The sequence below is a fragment of the Schistocerca nitens genome, chromosome 3 (genome assembly GCF_023898315.1).
Source record: "Schistocerca nitens isolate TAMUIC-IGC-003100 chromosome 3, iqSchNite1.1, whole genome shotgun sequence".
Taxonomy (NCBI): Eukaryota; Metazoa; Arthropoda; class Insecta; order Orthoptera; family Acrididae; genus Schistocerca; species Schistocerca nitens.
Window position 1 is genome coordinate 937,530,696 of NC_064616.1, and position 22,323 is coordinate 937,553,018.

Genomic DNA, 22,323 nt, shown 5'->3' on the forward strand with positions numbered 1-22,323 from the left:
GACTGCTAGCGCAATGAGGTGAAGTGTGGGCTCGAGAACGTCCCTGCGCTTGTTGCTCACATTTTTGTGCGTGCACTTTTATTCCCGTGCGTTTGCGATTGCGCACGACGAAAGAGGCATCGTGTGGACATACCTTAGGCAAACCGATCGACACTAACGTTTGCTGTCCCTAGACACAAGTCATCTGTGGAAAGAACTGTAACTTTGGCTTTGTGTATAGTCTTAGTTTGTTGTGTGTATTGTTGAGTAGAAGTTGGAGTTTGAGTTGGAACGGAGACGTAAGGAGTTTGATGTGAGTGGCAAAACAAAAGTAAGATACTTGTCTTTGATTATGTAAATTGTAATAAAGGCATTGACGTTTAGTTCGGAATAGTGGTGCCGTGTGACTTCGTAAGAGACAACGTTTCTATTCCGATGGAAGTGATATATTTGTTTACAAACTCCTTTACTGCATATCGTCAACGCTTTTAGTTTCAGAACTTGTGTGGAGCTATAGAATAATACACGGAATGTATTTGTTGTTACCTCTAATTTCGTGCTTACGAAGTCAAATGTTACCACAACAACCACCCGAAGCAAGTATAACGTATTCAGTGATGTGATGCTTTTAGTTTCACAATTATTACAAATAAGGCCATTTATTCTTTTGAAAGCAGATAGTTGCAGCGGACAAAGGAAAAAGTTGTGTACCCAAAAGCTGTTCAAGTTTCAAATAAATCTTCAAAAAAATTATTTTCCTTTGCCTAGATTTAATTTCTATACTAGCTGTGTGTACCTTACTCCACAACTTTCAAGTTTCTTAATTAAAATACTGTGTGAGACAATCACAAAGACCTTGAATAGATATAGTGGCATGAGTGTTCTGTTTACATTTTGTAGCTACGTACTCACATCGATACGGTAGTTTCACGCTCTAAAAGTAACACGGAAGGTTCCGGAATGAATTGTATCGTCCTTATTGGCAGTCCACACAAGCACGAAAAATTCATTTCTACACTTCAGTGACCCTCGGCAATCTTGGTTCATCTCTACAGAATTGTGATGTTCCTTTTTTTTTTCTTTGGGAGGAGGGGGGGGGGGGCTTGTGTAGTTCTCGACAAAAGTAAGAGATTGCTTTTTTTTCTCTCCAAAAAAATGTTTCATGGTGATAATGCCCCCTTTGCTGGCAAATGTGTTTTTATATGTTAGGTGCTGTAGCTTTTATATCTTGCTGGGCGTTTAATGGGCTGAATTTTGTTGCACTTTAAAGGGTAAATTATAATGATGAGTGTGTGTGCATTATTGCTCACCAGTTCTAAGTACTGGTAACTAAATATGCATTAATACAGGACTGTACTATAGACAGAACACAGTGTGGCTCCCAAACAGGCAGAGATACTGTAGGACATGGCCCATGTGAGAGGCAAATAGAGAACAAGTAAACTGGTGGGTGGACCCAACAAGTTTAAAATTGCTCCTGGTTGTTGTTTGTTGATAAAATTACATCATGCTTAGTGCAGAATTTAATGAAATGTGTTTTATCTAATTTAAATTACAACCTCTTTCCTTAACCACATAGACTGCGTAGAAGGTCAAAATCTCTAGAGAAATCTTTCACCATTTATATGTACAGCATGCTTTGTAGATAAGTGAGAGTCATGGCCCAATACTTATTTGTATACACCAACAATAGGCTTACTCACACAGTGAAGATTCTATGTAAGCTCACTTTAATGGTTATTAACAGTATTGTACGATAGACATCAGGTGCTAGAGGTCAAGCGGTAATGAGTTATTCTAATAACCACTCCACAAAGTTAATGTGGAAAAAGGAGAACTTGCAACATGTGTAAAAGTTGCACACAAAGTCAGAAGTATTGAAACAAATAGTTTTTGTGTAGATCAGAACATAGAAGCATGTGGTTTTGAGTTGTTTCTGCAGAATACTAATCTGATAATTCTAACAATCAACAGATTCCCTCTAGAAAACTTTTCTGTTACTGTATTCATGAGAGATCTAGATGCATTATGTTACAACCTGGTGTAAAACAAGAAATAGTTAGTAGTTTGTGGAAATTTCAATGGGGATTTATTTAAAGATACTAGCAGGAAAAGTGAACGGGATCATTACCATTTGAGTGTTTCAGTCCAATTTCATATTTCAGTTTTGCAACTCTTGTGAACAAAATAGTAGGACACTGATACAATATTTATAGACAGTGCTCCAACAAAGTTAATATGGAAAAGGAGGAGTTGGAACATACGTAAAAGTTGGACACGATGTCAGAATTTTAAAACAAATAGTTTTTGTGTAGACGAGAACCTAAAAGCATGTGCTTGTGAGTTGTTACTGCAGAATACTTATCTGATAATTGTTATAACCTACAGATTCTCTCTACAAAGCTTTTCTGTTTTTGCATTCATGAGAAATCTAGATGCATTACAGAGCAACTTGACAGACAATAAGAAACAGTTCGTAGTTTGTAGTGATTTCAGTGTAGACTTGAATGGAGATATTTAAAAAAATACTACCATGAAAAGTGAAGTGGAATCATTATTTGGATGCTTTATTCTAATTTTGTTGGTAAGTTTTGCAACTCTTGTGCAACAAGATAGGACACTGACAACATTCTTATGGACAGTGCTCAGGCTGAAACACACAGTTAATGGAAATAAATCATGCAGCAACTCTTGGTCCGGAGGCAGGCAGTGAGGCTTACTAGTGAGAACTGGATGCAGTGTTCTAATAAGGGCAAGTTGAAAGAGGTGGTATGAGTTGAGATATTTACAGAAAGAGATGCTAATGCCAAATTCAATTGATTCCATAATGTGTCACTATTCAAAAATTGCTTTCCTAAAAAGTAATCAGGAAAGTGCATTAAAAAACAAAACCAGTAAGCCATGGATAACTAAGGGAATTAAAATTGCATGTAAGATGAAGAGGGAAATTATATAAAGACCAGAATAAGCAAAGAGCTGATATTACTTGTATACTACCAGAAAAAATAAATACATAAATAAAATGAAATAATAAATACTGTAATATTTTAAGGAAAGTCATTAAAATGTCAAGGAATGTGTACTGTACATCCCAACAGAAGTTAATAATGGAGATAATAAGATCAAAACTATGTGGGATTTTGTCAAATGGGAGACAGGAAAGGCAGTGAGTGTACAAGATATCATAACAATTAAACTAAATGACACTGCTGTTATTGATAATTCATAAGTTGCAAGTATTTTCAACAATCACTTTCTGAATGTAGCAGCAAAAATGGGATTAAATGGTTCAGTTGAAGAAACAGGAGAATATATTAAAATGTTGTACAAAACTAAGTAACACCAACACCCTCCACTGAAATTAACAGTATTATAAAAAATTTAAAAAACAAAATATCATATGATGATGATGGAATTTCAAACAGAATTCTTAAAAGTTGTAAATACATAAAACTGCAACCAGTCAAATTGTGAATAGTTATTTATTATTCCATGAACTAGTTTTCGAACCTTTTCAGGTTCATCTTTAGATGGTTTTCTGCAAGTTACATCACTACTTCTATGATAATTCTGGGTGCTGGCTTGCTACAATATGGGCAGCTTTTTTGTGTTAGTGTCCATCTGTCTGCTTCCATTTTGATGGCCCGTTGATACATCACTTTAGTCAACAGTCATGGGGTCTAAAATATCCATAATGGATAAGCTTAATGTTAAAAGTTGCTCTAAATTAATAAGTACAATCCTTAGTGAAATATGTAAGCTTCACTGGTTCGGGATTTTTCCAGAAAGTTTGATATACAATTGTTAACCTCTTCATAAAAAAAGTGACAAGAAAAACTTTAATAAATTATTGTCCAATTTTTTTACTGACATCTTTTTCCAGAATATTTGAAAAAGTAATGTATTCGGGAGTACTGATCGGCTGTTGTACCCCCTCCATCTAATAGGGGCTGCTCATGCATGGTTATGTACATCTTTGGGCGGGTTTAGTGACATCTCTGAACAGTCAAAGGGGCTGTGTCTGTGATACACATTATCCAGTCAACATTTATCTTCAGGAGTTCTTGGAACTGGGGTGATGCAAAACTTTTTTTGATGTGTGTATTTGTTATTTAGTCATAAATAATCCATCACAATTTGAGAACAACAATTGGAGTCCATACCTACAACACTAGAGATTAAAGCAACCTCTGTTACCCATTATTAAAGGTGTCAGTGGCTCAGACAAGAGTAAAATAAGTAACAGCATTTTTTTTTTTTTTATCATCTGCCAAATAACTAAAAATGTGTGCCAGGTAGCAAAGCAAGTTTTAAATCTAACATAAAATCATTGCTCCTGGAAAACTACTCCTACTCTATGGACAAATTTATATTTAAAAACTGGTAGCCTGAAAAGGATACTTTTTCTTTCTTTTTTTTTTAAGTGTAGTTGCATGAGTAGGACTAAAACATGTGTTAATTAATGTTAATACTAATGATATACACACATCTTGTAAACTGACTCACACTATATCATTTTGATAGAAGAAAAGTAAAGAATGGCGTACGGAACATATAAATAACTAACAAAGTAATTTTTTCAGTAGTTATTTTGAAGTGAAGACATCAAATATTGAAACAGTAGTGTAACACTACTTTCGTTAATTAATGACTTTATTGTTATGAAGAGAGAAGAGGGCATATTAAAAAATGCTGTAATTTGATATCAAAGAGTGTATCATTGGCTTAGGTGGAAAATTAAAAGCTATTAAATGTTTACTGAATGATGTTATGCCTGTAGAGACAGTAAGCTGAAGTAAAGCTCCCAAACATTTACAATCCAGAAATCTTTGGATATTCTGTTGCTGTAAAAATGTGCAACGTGCTCCAATATTTTCAAGGGATTGGTCATATGCAACAAAGTTTTCAACTTATAAGCAAGAAAGCTCCAATTTAGATGGAAAAAGTAGTATTATGATGGAATTTCAATCATGTTATGAATCTAGTGAATGGTGAGCTCAGTAATACTGCTTTGCTGATTCTTACTGAACTGGCCCAATGCTGTCTATGACTTAAATGAACTGCATGAATGTTAACTCAGTGTGCTGTTTTCAGTGCCAGCAATTTGCACATTCATTGGATTCAACTTGTGGAATGTTCATATGGAAGCTTGGAAGCAAAGTTCACCCTCTTGGTTATTACCATATCACATAGCAGTTCAGCCAACATACAATGTGCTTGTTGTACAAGGGCAAAGGGAAAAGTTATGAGACATAGAGATAGTGTTTGTATCAGTGAGTGTTGTCGTCATGATTTTTGTACAATTTACACAACAAAGAAAGTGAAGTATTAATTTGAAATGCAGGGCAGTTTTGATAAATAGGTTATTTAACTAGTCATTTTTATGTCAAATTGATAAACAAGAATAAAGTGCCATGGTAAAAAAAGTTCTATACGGTTCATCTCAAACAAAGTTGTTGAAGATTTATAGGAAACTTGGTAGTTTCAGTCTCATCTCTGCATCTACATAAATATTTCACTATGGCTGAGGATACTTCGTACCACTAATAGTAGTTTCCATTCCTGTTGCACTCACAAACAGAGCAAGAGAAAAATGACCCTCTATATGCCACGTGGTCCCTAATTATTCTTTTCTTATTTTCATGGTCCTTATGTGAAATGTAAATTGGTGGCAGTTGAATTGTCCTGCATTCAACTTCCAATGCCGGGTGTCTACATTTTCTCAATAGCGTTTTGCAAAACGAACGTTGTGTGCTCCCCAGGAATTCCCATTTGAGCTCACAAAGCATCTCCATAACACTCTCATGTTGATCGAAACTACCAGTAACAAATTCTGTTACTGTTTCTGAAATGCTCCAGTGTCTTCCTTTAATCCAGTTTGATGGGGATGCCAAACACGTGAACATTACTCAAGAATGAGTTGCACTAGTGTTCTATATGTGGTCTCCTTTACAGATGAACCACACTTTTCTAAAATTCTTCCAATAAACCGAGACTGACCATTCACGTTCCCTACTACCGTCCGTATGTGCTTGCTTAATTTCGTTTCACTTTGCAATGTTATGCCTAGCTATTTTATTGATGTAACGGTGTCGTGCAGAACATCACTGAGGCTCAGTTTGAATATTATGGGATTGCTGTTCCTACTCATCTGCATTTAGTTACATTTTTCTACAGTAAGAGAAAGCTGCCATTCATCACAACTAGAAATTTTGTATAAGTCATGTTGTATCCTCATAAAGTCTTAAGTAACAATACTTTCTCATGCATCACAGAATCATCAGCAAGCAGTTGCAGATTACTACTCATCATGTCTGACAGATCATTTGTGTGTATATGGAGAATAATAGCAATCCTATTACACTTTCCCGGGGCACTCCTAATGATCCCCTTGTCTTTGATGAACACTCGGTGGTGAGGACAACGTACTGGTTTCTATTATTTAAGAAGTCTTTGAGCCACTCACATACCTAGGAACCTATTTTGTATACTTGTACCTTCGTTAACCATCTGCAGTGGGACACCGTGTCAAATGCTTTCTGGAAATCTAGGAAAATGGATTCTTCCTGTTGCCCTGCACCCATGGTTCACGTGATACCGTGTGAGAAGATGGCAAGATGGATTTCCAAAGAGTGATGCTTCTGAATCTATGCTGATATGTGGGCAGAAGCTTTTCCGCATCGAGAAAATTTGTTATCGTCATCTTTTCTGTTTTCTGTCTTTCCCTTAGTTGCTTTAAATTTGTGGAGGTACATTCCATCTGTGCAACTAATTGTTTATTGCCATACGCATTTTGCTTCTTTTATTTGGGAAGCATCATCAGTGACCTGTTTCCTTTTATACATACAATAAAGGTATTATGTGGTAGCATATAGCAGCATATTATATCTACCACATAATACCATTATTGTATGTATAACAGGAAACATGTATTACAGGCCACTGATGATGCTTCCTAAATAAAATAAGTGAAATGCGTGTGGCGATAAACAAACTGCCTTCAATTAGTGGCATAGACAGTACATACCTTGACGAAAATTTGTTATATTTGAATCGAGGATATGAACTGAGGATATGTTCAAGGACTGTGCTGCAAACTGATGTTAAGGGTACTGGTCTGTAATTCTGCTGGTCCATTCTTTTACGCGGGAGTCACCTGCACTTTTTTCCAGTTGCTTGGGACATTTTGCTGGTTGGGAGATTCGTGTTAAATGTGAGGTATATAAGGGGCCAATGTTGTAGAGTGCTATCTGTTAAACTGAATTGTGATTCCATCTTGATCTGGTGACTTACTTATCAGCTGTTTCAGTTGCTTCTGTACGTCAAGGATGTCTATTGCTATGTCCTCCATACGGGAATATGTGCTATGGCCAAATGACTGCATGTTTGTACTATCCTCCTGCGTGAGTGATTTCTTAACCACAAAATTTAAAATTTCAGCTTTCCTGTTGCACGTCATCTATTGTCACACCACACTGGTCAGCAATTTTACATAGGACTAGCATTTTCTCGGGTTCTCGGCAAGATCGTTTGCCAAAATATGATGATGGTAGTTGTATGCTTTGTGCAGTGATAGTTGTACAGGCACAAGAATTTCTACTTACTTTTCCCTGTTGTCCTTTGTGCATTCTCTTTTGAACTGAAAGTGCAACAGTCACTTCTTTCTTAGCATTATTCGGATTTTGTTAGTAAACTGTGGTTTGTCTTTACCGACCTTAATCCAACCACATAGTTCTCCGTAGTGTGATTTATAATCTGTTTCAAGTTTGCCCATAATACCTCTACAACCTTCATGCTGGAACTAAATGATGTACATTCATTGTCTTAAGTGGGATGCTAAGAGATGCTTATCTGCTCTTTCTAGCAAAAACAGTCTCCTAGTGCTCTTGATGGATTCATTAGCCTCAGTAACAGTTGTTGCATTCATTAGTCTCAGTAACCATTGTCGCTGTGATATGATCACTACTCATTGTCTATATACTGACATCTATAAGTTCATGCCTGTTTGTAGCTAGATAAAATTTGATAGTCCTTCACTTCCAACAATTGCCACATAATTTTGTAGGAAAAATTGTAGGTAGAAAACATTCAAATCTAGTGAGAAGACTGAGTGAGTTGGCGCAGATGTAAAAAAATCTGGACTCTCATTTGGGAGGGCAGTTATTCAAATTCCTTCATCGTTACCCTGATTGAGGTTTTCTGTTGTCGTTTTTTAGTCATCCCTCCCTTCCTCCTCCTTTAGATTTCTTCAGGCAAATATCAAAAGGCTTCCTTGAAAACTGGCATGGATGGTATCCTTCTGAATTCCAAGCTTGTGTTTAGTCTGTTAATGACCTCATTACTGATGGGACCTTCAATCTTAATCCTCCTCCTTCCACTGAAAAGTTGGCAACCATAAGTAGATATTTTGCAAACCTACCAGAATCAGACATTAGGGAATTAATATACTCACTGGAAAACTGGACTAACTGTGTTAATCTAATAGCTGAATTTGTTGCAAAATAAGTGTGCCTTTTGAGGCAAGGAAAATGGTCTCTGTCGGTCTTTTGCTTTGCCCTCGTGGAATGGTCACACCTGAATTTAGGAGCTAAAGATAATGAAATTGATTTCATTCTCAAAGGCAATGAATGAATTTAATGTGCTTCAGTCTTAGAAAACATAATAAGTGATGCGCAGCACGGATTCAGAACTGGCAGATCAACACAGTCAGCTATTTATACCTTCTTAAATGAAATTCTAACTGCAGTAGATAATAAACAACATGTGTCTGGCATATTTCTTGACCTTAGTAAAGCCTTCGATGTAATTGATCGTAATACTCTGTTGCAGAAGCTAGGTAATTATGGAATACGAGGCCTGCCAAACAAGTGGATACATTCCTACTTTCATGACCGTCAACAGATCACTCAAATAAAATACAAAGACTTGAAAACACAAAAAATTGTAATTTTTACAGTAATGCTCAAAACATTACATATGTAGTTCCTCAAGGGTCAGTCCTTGGGCCAATTCTTTTCATTCTTTATGTTAATGATTTGTAAGAAAAAATAACTAAAGGGACAACAGTACTTTTTGCAGATGACACAAATATTCTAATCAAATCACGTGATGAAGAAAGCCTACAGAAAACAGCTACAGGTATAATACAAAATTTGACACAATGGTTCAGAACAAACAAGCTAATAATAAATAATGAAAAAACATTGACAGTCAATTTCCACAATTCACAGAAACTACATCCTGCAAGACCAATTTTTAAAATTGATGGAAAAACTGTCTCATCTGTGAGCGACACAAAATTTTTAGGTATACATATTTAGCAAAACCTAAAATGGGAGACACATCTTAACCATGTAAATAAAAAGCTAAACACACTTACGTACACAGTAAGAATCCTCGCACAAAATACAAGCCGTGTGTCTGTGATCACAATGTACCATGGCAGTATTCAGCCACTGTTGATGTACGGCATTATCTTTTGGGGGAACTCCGTAGGTACTAACAGAACATTTAGGCTACAGAAAAAGATTGTTAGAATAATAAACCATGCTAAGTACAGAGACTCCTGTAGACCAATATTTAAAAATCTCAGTATACTGCCTCTTCCTTGCTGTATAACTGTGATTACCACCCTCATGATACTAGGCAGAAGCATTACTTGTATGTCAATACAGTAAGTACAAACATTTGTAAGAGAGGAGTGTATCATACTGGCATAATGCTGTACAATCACATGCGACCCTGTTTGAAGCAGATGCAAAATTTACAAAAGTTTAAAGTGAAACTGAAAGAGTACTTGCTTGACCACTGCTTCTATTCTGTTTCCGAGTTTTTAGAATACCAGAAAAGTGTAGTGTAACTGCTCAAATATTCTTAATAAGTCTGTCATTTTATTTCATTATATTAAATTTGTCATCAATATTCAACATGTATTGAATAATTTTTAATTATTTATCCTTTCAAAATAACAATGTGTATGATGTTGTATATACTGTACCAACCTGACTTGTCCTACATCGTTTATGCAAAATATGTATCTAAACACGATTTACAGGACGAGTAAAGAAATACAAATACAAATAGTTTATATTTTTGCTGTAAAATAACTTTGAGTGAGCATGTGAAGTTTGAACTTCGTAACAGTCGCCACCAAACAGCAAATTGTGCTCTGTTTGCTTGTGATCTTTTTGAGAGGAAAGCTTTCACCATTGTTTAAATAACTGCCATTGCTGTGGGACTTTATTTACATATATTTCAGGGTAACTAATTGAGAGCCTGATAGTAACTGAGATATCTTGAGTACATTATTTTAATTTGTAGTTTTCACAAAGGAAATGACACACATAAGTCACACTTGACATGTGCAAATAAATAAAATTAAGTATAGCTAAATTTACATAAAACTGGATAGACTTGAAACAAGTTATGGAATGCTAAATGAAAATGTTAAAAAAAATATAACTGTTGTTATGCTTTAAGTAGTATGTTCCATGTTAGAATAATTTTTCCCTACTCTGTGCTGGGGAAGTCCTGCATGAATTGTACCAGTATGCCCAAATGGTTTCCAGCTGGAAGGAAGAGGTGACTGAAACTTTGACCACATTGTCATAATGAATGACTTCTAACCTGGATACCTGAAGTTTAAGATTTTCAGGAAATGTCGCTACAGAGGATGTTATATGGGACAGAACTAAATTCAGAACTCTTAATTGACAATCATCAACCTACAGGAAAGATGATCACTAGAACTGGTAACACCTGATTGACAAAGAAGGAAATAATTATCTTACTGTCTATACTGTTAATTTCAAATTACTGACAATTAGCAGATAGCAGGAAATGAAGGAGCGTGCAGCTAGAGCTTGTTTATAGAAATCCTCTTGCATTTTTGTAGAATAATTTGATAAAAATGTGAAAAATCCAAATCCGAGTGGCTGGATCAGATAACAAACCTGAGTTCTCATTGCAAAAAAATGACATTCATTTTACAAGGGGGTTTAAAAAAATAACTTACGCATTGTCATGACAGGCTGAGTAACTATTTCTGAATGCTACACTACACTCGGTGACACAGATACATCACACTATTTTTCAACTGTCACCATATTTCTGTAAACAACAGTCGGAATGTTTTACCAATCATTCAGTTCCTCAATGATACAAATTCACTCCTTGGTCATGAAGCCATTTAGAACTACTGTGTAAATGTGCTCATCATAGGAAAAATCCCCCACCCCAACAAAGATGTCCCCCCCCCCCCCCCCCATCAGATGTTCTTTCAGCGTGCATGGTGCAAGATTTGGTCTCCCACATCAGCATCATCAATGTCCATGTCTCCTTGGTGAAATTGTTCGCACCAATTCACTATGGTTGGATACGACACTGTCTTTGGCCTGCATACTGCCAGAAACATCATGGTGAATCTGTGTGGAATTAGATATTTTGACCACAAGAATCATACATGTGTACTTCAACTTTGGAGTACATCCACGAGTTCGTTTGTACACTGTGATGCACCTTTATCCATACAACAGCATAACTTTCTTCCCAGGACACTCTATAACATTTACTTTCTATTTACAAAGCACCACTCTTCATACACTATGGTCTTAGCATTGGACGTGTGTAACTCGCTTTATACAATAACAATCCTTATTGTATGAAACTTAGTAGTTCATGCAGAAAGTAGGAATTTTACAACTTTGGCTTAAAAAGTGCTCTTTCTCAATAACTGCTTTCCATTCTTGTGAAAGCCTGTTGAAAATATGTACTACAGAACAACAAACGCTTCTCTGAATGAAGGCAGGGGCAGAATCCCTACATATAACTCATTTGTTGTCGTTGCCGTTGTTGTCTTCAGTCCATAGACTATTATGATACAGGTCTCCACAATAGTCTGTCCTACGCAAGCCTCTTCATTTCTGCACTACTACTACTACTACTACTACTACTACTACTACTACTCCCCCCCCCCATGAACCATGGACCTTGCCGTTGGTGGGGAGGCTTGCGTGCCTCAGCGATACAGATGGCCATACCGTAGGTGCAACCACAACGGAGGGGTATCTGTTGAGAGGCCAGACAAACTTGTGGTTCCTGAAGAGGGGCAGCAGCCTTTTCAGTAGTTGCAGGGGCAACAGTCTGGATGATTGACTGATCTGGCCTTGTAACACTAACCAAAACGGCCTTGCTGTGCTGGTGCTGCTAACGGCTGAAAGCAAGGGGAAACTACAGTCATAATTTTTCCCGAGGGCATGCAGTGTTACTGTATGATTAAATGATGATGGTGTCCTCTTGGGTAAAATATTCCGGCGGTAAAATAGTCCCCCATTTGGATCTCCGGGGAGGGACTATTCAAGAGGACGTTGTTATCAGGAGAAAGAAAACTGGCGTTCTACGGATCGGAGTGTGGAATGTCAGATCCCTTAATCGGGCAGGTAGGTTAGAAAATTTAAAAAGGTAAATGGATAGGTTAAAGTTAGATATAGTGGGAATTAGTGAAGTTCGGTGGCAGCAGGAACAAGACTTATGGTCAGGTGAATACAGGGTTATAAATACAAAATCAAATAGGGGTAATGCAGGAGTATGTTTAATAATGAAAAAAATAGGAGTGCAGGTAAGCTACTACAAACAGCATAGTGAACGCATTATTGTGGCCAAGATAGACACCAAGCCCACGCCTACTACAGTAGTACAAGTTTATATGCCAACTAGCTCTGCAGATGATGATGAAATTGATGAAATGTATGATGAGATAAAAGAAATTATTCAGGTAGTGAAGGGAGACGAAAATTCAATAGTCATGGGTGACTGGAATTCGAGAGTAGGAAAAGGGAGAGAAGGAAACATAGTGGGTGAATATGGATTGGGGGAGAGAAATGAAAGAGGAAGCCGTCTGGTAGAATTTTGCACAGAGCATAACTTAATGATAGCTAACACTTGGTTCAAGAATCATGAAAGAAGGTTGTATATACATGGAAGAATCCTGGAGATACTAGAAGGTATCAGATAGATTATATAATGGTAAGACAGAGATTTAAGAACCAGGTTTTTAATTGTAAGACATTTCCAGGGGCAGAGGTGGACTCTGACCACAATCTATTGGTTATGAACTGTAGATTAAAACTGAAGAAACTGCAAAAAGGTGGGAATTTAAGGAGATGGGACCTGGATAAACTGACTAAACCAGAGGTTGTACAGAGTTTCAGGGAGAGCATAAGGGAACAATTGACAGGAATGGGGGGGAAAGAAGTACAGTAGAAGAAGAATGGGTAGCTCTGAGGGATGAAGTAGTGAAGGCAGCAGAGAGGATCAAGTAGGTAAAAAGACTAGGGCTAGTAGAAATCCTTGGGTAACAGAAGAAATATTGAATTTAATTGATGAAAGGAGAAAATATAAAAATGCAGTAAATGAAGCAGGCAAAAAGGAATACAAACGTCTCAAAAATGAGATTGACAGGAAGTGCAAAATGGCTAAGCAGGGATGGCTAGAGGACAAATGTAAGGATGTAGAGGCTTATCTCACTAGGGGTAAGATAGATACTGCCTACAGGAAAGTTAAAGAGACCTTTGGAGAAAAGAGAACCTCTTGTATGAATATCAAGAGCTCAGATGGAAACCCGGTTCTAAGCGAAGAAGGGAAAGCAGAAAGGTGGAAGGAGTATATGGAGGGTCTATACAAGGGCGATGTACTTAAGCACAATATTATGGAAATGGAAGAGGATGTAGATGAAGATGAAATGGGAGATAAGATACTGCGTGAAGAGTTTGACAGAGCACTGAAAGACCTGAGTCGAAACAAGGCCCTGGGAGTAGACAACATTCCATTAGAACTACTGATGGCCTTGGGGTTGCCAGTCCTGACAAAACTCTACCATCTGGTGAGCAAGATGTATGAGACAGGCGAAATACCCTCAGACTTCAAGAAGAATATAATAATTCCAATCCCAAAGAAAGCAGGTGTTGACAGATGTGAAAATTACCTAACTATCAGTTTAATAAGTCACAGCTACAAAATACTAACGCGAATTCTTTACAGACGAATGGAAAAACTAGTAGAAGCCGACCTCGAGGAAGATCAGTTTGGATTCCGTAGAAATATTGGAACACGTGAGGCAATACTGACCCTACGACTTATCGTAGAAGAAAGATTAAGAAAAGGCAAACCTATGTTTCTAGCATTTGTAGACTTAGAGAAAGCTTTTGACAATGTTGACTGGAATACTCTCTTTCAAATTCTAAAGGTGGCAGGGGTAAAGTACAGGGGGCAAAAGGCTATTTACAATTTGTACAGAAACCAGATGGCAGGTACAAGAGTTGAGGGGCATGAAGGGGAAGCAGTGGTTGGGAAGGGAGTGAGACAGGGTTGTAGCCTCTCTCCGATGTTATTCAATCTTATATTGAGCAAGAAGTGAAGGAAACAAAAGAAAAATTTGGAGTAGGTATTAAAATCCATGGAGAAGAAATAAAAACTTTGAGGTTTGCCGATGACATTGTAATTCTGTCAGAGACAGCAAAGGACTTGGAAGAGCAGTTGAACGGAATGGACAGTGTCTTGAAAGGAGGATATAAGATGAACATCAACAAAAGCAAAACGAGGATAATGGAATGTAGTCAAATTAAGTAGGGTGATGCTGAGGGAATTAGATTAGGAAATGAGACACTTAAAGTAGTAAAGGAGTTTTGCTATTTGGGGAGCAAAATAACTGATGATGGTCGAAGTAGAGAGTATATAAAATGTAGACTGGCAATGACAAGGAAAGCGTTTCTGAAGAAGAGAAATTTGTTAACATCGAGTATTGATTTAAGTGTCAGGAAGTCGTTTCTGAAAGTATTTGTATGGAGTGTAGCCATGTATGGAAGTGAGACATGGACGATAAATAGTTTGGACAAGAAGAGAATAGAAGCTTTCGAAATGTGGTGCTACAGAAGAATGCTGAAGATTAGATGGGTAGATCACATAACTAATGATGAAGTATTGAATAAAATTGGGGAGAAGAGGAGTTTGTGGCACAACTTGACAAAAAGAAGGGACCGGTTAGCAGGACATGTTCTAAGGCATCAAGGGATCACAAATTTAGCATTGGAGGGCAGCATGGAGGGTAAAAATCGTAGAGGGAGACCAAGAGATGATTACACTAAGCAGATTCAGAAGGATGTAGGTTGCAGTAAGTACTGGGAGATGAAGAAACTTGCACAGGATAGGGTAGCATGGAGAGCTGCATCAAACCAGTCTCAGGACTGAAGACAACAACAACAACTACTACTACTACTACTACTACTACTACTACTACTACTACTACTACTGATACCTAAATGCAACTGAATCTGATTTCTGTATACAGGCTTACATCACACAATTTTTGTCCTGCATGCTTCCCTCCATTTCCAAACTGATGATTCCTTGATGCCTCAGGATGTGTCCTATCAACACACTCCTGTTAGGCTGCACCATAATTTTCTTCACCAGTTTGATTCAGCACCTCTTCATTAGTTATTCAATCTACCAATCTGATCTTTAGCATTCCTGTATAGCAGAATAATTCAGAAACAATCTATTCTCTTCTTGTCTGAAATGTTTATCTATTATCCAAGTTTCACTACTGTAAAAGACTCCACACCAGACAAATACCTTCAGAAAACACCTAAAAAAAAAGAAATTATCTCTTAGAGTTAAAATGTTTGTTTTTCAGAAAAGGTTTCCAGCACTTAAATTTATGTTCATTGTTAAGAAGTTTCTCTTTTTCAGAAATGCTTTTCTTGCTTATTGCAGTCTGTATTTTATATCCTCCGTACTTTGGCTGTTGTCACTTATTTTTGTGTCCAGGTATAACGAAACTCATCCACCTCTTTTAGTGTCTCATTTCCTAATCTAATTTCCTCAGATTTACCTGATTTAAATTGACTACCTTTTATTACCATTGATTTAATTTTCTTTTATGTTCATTTTATATCATCTTGGTAAGACACTATCCATTCCATTCCACTGTTCTTTCAAGTCATATGTTGTCTCTGACATAATTACAATGTCATCGGCAAACCTCAAAGTTTCTACTTCTTTAATTCCTTATCCACATTTTTCTTTGGTTTCGTTTAGTGATTGCTCAATGTACAGATTTAATAACAGCAGGGATAGGCTAAAATTTTGTCTCCCTCTCAACTATTGCTTTCCTTTCATGTCCTTTCACTCATATAACTTCAGTTTTTTTTTTGTTCAAGTTGTAGACAACCTTTTACTCCCTGTATTGTGACCCTGCTATCTTCAGAATTTCAGAGAATGTATTCCAGTCAGCACTATCAGAAGGTTTCTCCTAACCTACAGTTGCTGAAAACATAGGTTTGCCTTTCCTTAAATCATCATCTAAGATAAAAAGCAGTATCAGCATAGCCTTGCATGTTCTTATATTTCTTCAGAAATCAAACTGATATTCCCAGAAGTTGGCTTTTATCAGTTTTTTCATTCTTCTGTAAATAATTTGTGTCAGTACTTTGAAACCAGGCCTTTGTAAATTGACAGTTTGGTAATATTCACAGCTGTCAACACACTTCAAACAAGGAAAACTCCCCATCGCGCACCCCCCTCCCCCTCAGATTTAGTGGTTAAATGGTCCATTGGACAGCCTGTTAGAAAGTGAACACAAATCAAGCATGAAAACGGGAAGACGACGTATTAAACTGTGGGAAAAGAAGCAAAATGGATACAGTGAACAGTCGAAGATCAACATGTAGCGATTTTGAATGATGGTGGTGTCGTGGTCATGTGATCATGGTGAAGTGGGAGATCCGGGTTCAAATCACCCTCATGCTCCATATCCTGATATTATACACAGCAAATTAAATGTGCCATTGTAGTAAATAAACCATTGGTACACTAGACACTCGCTAATCTGACTATTCCTTGCACATACGGCTGTTGGATTAGTGGAAATGCCAGATTATTGAAGGTGTCATAAATTTAGTGTAAGCACATGGGCATTATAGTTTATTGAATCCAAAGATACATTGATTTTCATTGAAAACTTAGTCCTTGAGTGTGTACATACACAGTAGCATCACTCACTATGAAACATGTCTCATATTTTTAGCTGTCGCAACAATGATATGTGGTGGCCTTATCACACAATGGCCTTTGGTACTGTATGTTTCTGATTGTTGCGTAACGTACTTCAGGAAGATGTCTGCAGCTTCAGCACAAGCAGTGTGGGATATCTTTGTTTTCTCCTGCTATGTCCTCTTCTTCACCACTTTCATCATAACTTACCTGTATGCTTTCGATTATCTCTTTGTCAGTTAAACTTTAATCATAAACTGTTGCTTGTCCAGCATTGTACTCAGCAGCAATGGCTTTCTGTGAAGAACCTCAATTCAACCTATGTCTATTTTTGAGATTCCACTTGAAGTCTAGCATAACATGTTTCCTTTTAGGAGCCATGATTCTGAACCATAAAGAAGGCCACAATTTCAAACATGTATAGCATTGTTTTTACATTGTAATCGACTAACGACATCGTTGCACATGAGAATTCATTACTGGATGAGTCATTTCTTTTTGTGTGACTAAAGGCAGGATGTGGGCCAGTCTACTGAGGGCTGGATTAGTGAGAGTTGGTAGTGTAGAACAAAAATTAAAAAAAAAAAAAAAAAAAATCAGTATTGTTTTTGTTGTGTCTAGACCATACAGCCTAGACACAATGCTGTAGCCGATAGGGCACGCAAGGCTAACGCAGACGGGCGTGAAGTCTGGAACATGAGAACTTATAAATGAATAAGAAGAAAAGTACGTAGATGCTTGTTACTTAACTTTTAATTAGTCCTTGGAATACATCTCTCTTGAATATTAGTAAGCTATAGGCACTGATACAAATGGCGCCTTGCTAGGTGGTCGCCATTTAACTTAGCAGAGGGCTATTCTACTGTCTATCTCTCGGCAATTGAGAGCAAGGCTTAGCACGTCCAATCGCTAGCTATGTTGTCCGTACAACTGGGGACGAGGTCTCCTCAGTCTCTCGAGACCTGCCGTGTGGTGGCGCTAGGTTTGCGATTCCACAGTGGCGACACGCGGGTCCGACATGTACTACAGGACCGCGGCCGATTTAAGTTACCACCTAGTAAGTGTGGTGTCTAGCGGTGACACCACAGTTTTTTTATGGAGCTGCAGAACATTGGGTTTAGTGTGATGTGTAATAAAAAAAACCTGTATAAAAATCCTACTGGATGAACCATCGCACTAATTGGTGGAGAAAAAGTATAGAAAAAAAACCGTTAGCAGTTTCACAGCACAGAAATCCACAAACACGAATGGGACCAAATTCATTGCATTGTGTCAACAAAAGAATTTGAAAAGTGTGTTGACTTCCGTGGGGAAACATTTTTGAAAGCAAAAATGTGGAAGTAATACATACAGTTGCTTGTAAAGCATCAAATCCTTCACAATGCTATCATATACAGTTCTTAGAAAAAAGTTGATGCTGCACAGATCTGCAGTAGTGCAAGTGTTGACTTGGGTCCATATCTTGTCAGCATCAAAGTTAAATTTGCCCCATAAGAGCACACTGAAAAAGAATACATCTTCAAAAAATTTTCACAGAAAGGATCCAGGAAACCAATATGAAAGAAAGATGTGAGAAAGAGAAGGTTGTCACTTGGGGACAGTTCCAAACGAAGATTGTGCAGAAAGCTAAAAAGCTAACCAAGAACATAAGAAACCGAAACAACCTTTGTGTTACCAAGCATGTGAAGACACTCTGGAAGAAATAAAAAAAAAATACCCCAGACTAAACAACGTGTTTTAGAGATCAGAAAGCAGGTGGCAACATTAATGAGACAACTTTAGAAGTCACACGTGACATTTACAGAAAGTTCAGTGGGAGTGGGAAGATCAGTGCATACACATCACAGACGCTATGCTTCAGAAAGCAGGATGGCTAACTTGGGCTGACAAATCATGACAACTGTAGGAGGGAGCAAACTATATTCTCAATGAACATATCCTTAGACTCGGAAACAACAGGACATTTGGAGAAGATGGCAACATCGTAGAGTTATTGAAGCAAATAGGGAGACACACACACACACACACACACACACACACACACACACACACACACACACACACACACACACACACACACACACACACACACAAGAACTTGCACAAATCATCATGGATATTTGACACAAAGAAAAACTGCCAGAAGATTGGTACTGTGCACTCATCCACACATTTAACAAGAAAGGTAAGAGATCAGATGTAAATGGCTACAAAGGCATAATTTCACATGCAGGGGATTAGCTGCACATTTGCTTCAAAGAACACAAGCATAGTGTGAAAATTGATTCACGAATATCAAGGGAGCTTTGTAGCAGGGCACCGTTCAATAGCGAAAAGCACTCACACTCAAACAGTTTTGCTCTAGTCCTCAGTTGGCCTTCAATAAAATAGCATATTTGATTCGGCATAAGCTCACCAGACTTTGGGATCCTACGATACTGTACTGAAGTTACAGCAATAGCTCGTGTTGATCATGAGTGAGTTGTGCAGATGGCCGATGTGTGAACCAAGTGCACTGTTGCCACAGAAACCATGTTACTGATAGATGTTGGTTCAGTAGTTGTCATTTCATCATAATGCTGCTTAGACGAAATGACAATGAAGACAGGACACTGTCACAGCAGTGTGCATTTACAGTTGTCAGCTGAGGGAAAGGATTCTTCTCGAAGGCAGAATACAGGAACACAAGGAGTAGAACAACTCACATCCTTCTCCCAGTTAATTTTTCAAGTGCATTTTTTCAACTGGTCAGATTTTGCACCTCTCTGTCACTGCGCTTTTGGCGGAGGGCTATCTCGCTGTGTTCTCAGAACAGCTCTATGTATAATGGACGAACACCCTGGACACCTTATTCAGTTTTGAAGGGCTAAGGCAGCAGATTTTATTTTGCGTTGTATGGAAATGCAAGTGATGAACTGGGAAATTTCACAGGTGGTGAGTTTTATATACAGCTACTAAGAACAAAATTTACAGTTAGAGGCAGAAAATTATGCTTTACTGCACAAGGGTAGTGGATGGAATTGACTGTGCCCATGTTGAAGGACTTTTTTTAGTATTCACCTGTTTTAATTCCATGAACCACCAGTAAATGTAAATGATGGTGAATAAATTCAGTGAAACACCAGTAAATCTAAATGATGGTCATTTCATTCACACTGCCTCTGAATCTGTATTACTAAAAGACTATTGCATGGAGAGGTCAAGAGACATGTACAGTAAACAGGATCAAATGAATGTTGGTTGCAATACTTATTCGGAGATGAAGAGCCTGAAACTGAATAGAGTAGTGGTGGCAGGTCCGCTGCCAACAACTACTACTTCCAACAAGCTTTAACCATAATTTGAAATATTTTCTAAACCTTTTCTCACTTACATGCTTAACATAAAATATTTGACACATTAACTCATGTGTAAAGTAATCAGATGTTTGGAACTGTTTTATCTAGGGGTGTTTAATTCCTTGAAGGGATTTAGTAGTGTGTGTCCAGTGCTTCAGCAGTTATATACCATGCTTAATTTATCTACAACACCCATTCATTGCATTTCCTGTTCTTGAGCCATCTACCATCATTGTTAAAACAGAAAGGTAGGATTTGATAGCAAACTGATTGTATGGATGTGGCTGATACAAAGTTACTGTGTGTGTGTGAAATTAATTCCTCAGCAGTATGCCACCTTTTAGGACACAAAGTGGGATGAACTTATTCGTAAATATGTGGATATAGGAAATAATCTCTCAGCTCGTTTCTTCTCACTGAAGTGTGACCAGGATAGGATATGATGTTATGTGATGTGTGGATAGATATCTTAAAATCTCGTGCTGCATTTGCTGACATCAAGGTGTTGAAGTGGCTCACAGTCTACCATCTGTTCTGAGCAGTGATTGGAGGAATGTGAACTTCATATTTCAGTTTTACGGGAGATATATCTGTCTGTCTTGTTTTGATGAGACTTTTGAGGTGTTCCTTCCTCAATCCACATATGTACTCAATGCATAATGACTGATGTTCCTTCCTTCCTAGCTTTAGTGAGAAATTACCCCAAAATATTTTCCGATAGGATGTCAATGACTGAAAGTGTGCTAACTATATTATAATGAAATGATTTTTATTTCCTTGAGTGTGATAATTATTCTTATGGCAAATGTATCTTAAGCAAATTTTTAACAAGTGATATAGTTTACAGATTATTTTTATAAGTGTCTACAGCAGAAGACAATTTTTATCCAATTTTCTGTCTCTTAGGTGTACACTAGATTAATAGAATATGTTAATATGATATTGGAAAGTCCCAAGTTGAATATAAACCATGGAAGGAGTGAAGATAACCATTCCTCTTATAGTCAATGCATTGAACAGTAGACAGGGACATAAGCAAGAGCGAAAACACACCACTGAACAGTATAGTTTTTCTGTATAAATCGCAAAGGTAGGTTGTTGGACAAAAGCTTAACTGTAAGTTTTGTGCCTAACAGTCAGTTCTGTGGGCGAGTGGTTCCCTTGACTCCTTCTATTTTTAATAGAAAGTGTTGTATTTTCAACACTACTAACCCAAATGAGTATTGTTTTCTGAAAGTTGAAAACAAATTTGTTTGACTAATCCCGTTAGTAACTTCCACAAAAACATACGTGTCTTGAATTCTAGTATTCCATGCAGTGCTGCTTTGTTTCACATGCCATTAGTATGTTTGTCATTAAAAGTTCTGAGTGATATACTGGAATTTATGACATGCTCTACATATGAGACATGGCAATTATTTATTTAACGACAGATGTGATGATGTGGCTTAAACTGTTTTAACACTAATCTGTGAAGATGGTCTGTGACTGAAACCACTTGATATTTGGGTTTTAAATTTAAAAAAGCAGCTGATGGTCCAACATGCATTTTATGAAAATTTCTATTACCCAACTGATGTCTCAAGTATTAATCCTTTCCCTTGATTTAAATAAAATGGTTGATCACATGGACTGAACAATAGCCAGTGAAGCACACACAGGTGACACAAGTCATGGGATAGCAATATGCACACATACAGATGGCAGTAGTTTTGTGTACACAAGGTATAAAAGGGCAGTGCATTGGCAGAGCTGTCATTTGTTGTCAGGTGATTCATGTGAAAATGTTTTCAACGTGATTGTGGCTGCACAACAAGAATTAATGGACTTTGAATGCGGAATGGTAGTTGGAGCGTGAAGCCTGGGACATTCTGTTTCGGAAATCATTTTGGAATTCAACATTCCATGATACAAAGTGTGAAGAGTGTGCTGAGAATACCAAATTACAGGCATTACC

At 37.5% G+C, this 22,323-nt stretch overlaps 1 protein-coding gene across 1 annotated transcript in view; it reads left to right on the top strand.

The window, feature by feature from the left end:
• Positions 1 to 225: 225 nt before the first annotated feature.
• LOC126249020 (ATP-dependent helicase brm-like) overlaps positions 226 to 22,323 on the top strand; it is a 285,958-nt gene continuing 263,860 nt past the window's right edge. Inside the window, exon 1 of the mRNA XM_049950621.1 lies at positions 226 to 292. The gene's annotated coding sequence lies outside the window, so the exon portion shown is untranslated. The remainder of the gene's footprint in view (positions 293 to 22,323) is intronic.